Genomic DNA, 1,662 nt, shown 5'->3' on the forward strand with positions numbered 1-1,662 from the left:
CTGATCAGGGATAGCATAGGGAACTTGTGTGTGGAGTCTGAGGAGGGAGGGGAAGCCCTAAATGAGTTTTTTGCTTCTGCCTTTACGAAATAAACAAACTTTGTAGTGAATGAAACCTTTGAAGAGCAGGTGTGCATGCTGGAATGGATAGAGGTAGAGGAAGCTGATGTGCTGAAAATTTTGTCAAACATTAAGATTTGTCCTCGGCTGCTTTGGGAAACGAGAAATGCCATTGCTTCACCACTTGCGAAGATCTTTTCATCCTCACTCTCCACTGGAGTCGTACCTGAGGACTGGAGAGAGGCAAATGTAATTCCTCTCTTCAAGAAAGGAAATAGGGAAATCCCCGGCAATTATAGACCAGTCAGTCTCACGTCTGTCGTCTGCAAGGAGTTAGAAAGGATTCTGAGGGATGGGATTTATGACCATCTGGAAGAGCATGGATTGATTAAATGCAGTCAACATGGCTTTGTGAGGGGCAGGTCATGCCTCACAAACCTTATCGAGTTCTTTGAGGATGTGACTAGAAAAGTTGATGAGGGTCAAGCTGTGGATGTGGTGTATATGGACATCAGCAAGGCATTTGATAAGGTTCCCCATGGTAGGCTTATTCAGAAGGTCAGGATGAATGGTATACAGGGGAACTTAGCTGACTGGATACAGAATTGGCTGGCCAACAGAAGACAGCGAGTGGTAGCAGAAGGAAAATATTCTGCCTGGAAGTCTGTGGTGAGTGGTGTTCCACAGGGCTCTGTCCTTGGGCCTCTATTGTTTGTAATTTTTATTAATGACTTGGATGAGGGGATTGAAGGATGGGTCAGCAAGTTTGCAGATGACATAAAGGTTGGAGGAGTCGTTGACAGTATAGAGGGCTGTTATAAGCTGCAGTGTGATATTGACAGGATGCAGAGATGGGCTGCGAGGTGGCAGATGGAGTTCAACCTGGATAAATGTGAGGTGATGCATTTTGGAAGGTCGAATTTGAAAGCTGAGTACAGGATTAAGGATCGGATTCTTGGCAGTGTGGAGGAACAGAGGGATCTTGGTGTGCAGGTACATAGATCCCTTAAAATGGCCACCCAAGTGGACAGGGTTGTTAAGAAAGCATATGGTGTTTTGGCTTTCATTAACAGGGGGATTGAGTTTAAGAGTCGTGAGATCTTGTTGCAGCTCTATAAAACTTTGGTTGGACCGCACTTGGAATACTGCGTCCAGTTCTGGTCGCCCTATTATAGGAAAAATGAGGATGCTTTAGAGAGGGTTCAGAGGAGGTTTACCAGGATGCTGCCTGGACTGAAGGGTTTATCTTATGAGGAGAGGTTAACTGAGCTCAGACATTTTTCATTGGAGAAAAGGAGGAGAAGAGGGGACCTAATTGAGGTATACAAGATAATGAGAGGCATAGATAGAGTCGATAGCCAGAGACTATTTCCCAGGGCAGAAATGACTAACACGAGGGGTCATAGTTTTAAGCTGGTTGGAGGAAAGTATAGAGGATATGTCAGAGGCGGGTTCTTTACACAGAGAGTTGTGAGAACATGGAATGCGATGCCAGCAGCAGTTGTGGAAGCAAGGTCATTGGGGACATTTAAGAGACCGCTGGACATGCATATGGTCACAGAAATTTGAGGGTGCATACATGAGGATCAATGGTCGGCACAA

The sequence above is a fragment of the Chiloscyllium punctatum genome, chromosome 23, assembly GCF_047496795.1.
Source record: "Chiloscyllium punctatum isolate Juve2018m chromosome 23, sChiPun1.3, whole genome shotgun sequence".
Classification (NCBI taxonomy): Eukaryota; Metazoa; Chordata; class Chondrichthyes; order Orectolobiformes; family Hemiscylliidae; genus Chiloscyllium; species Chiloscyllium punctatum.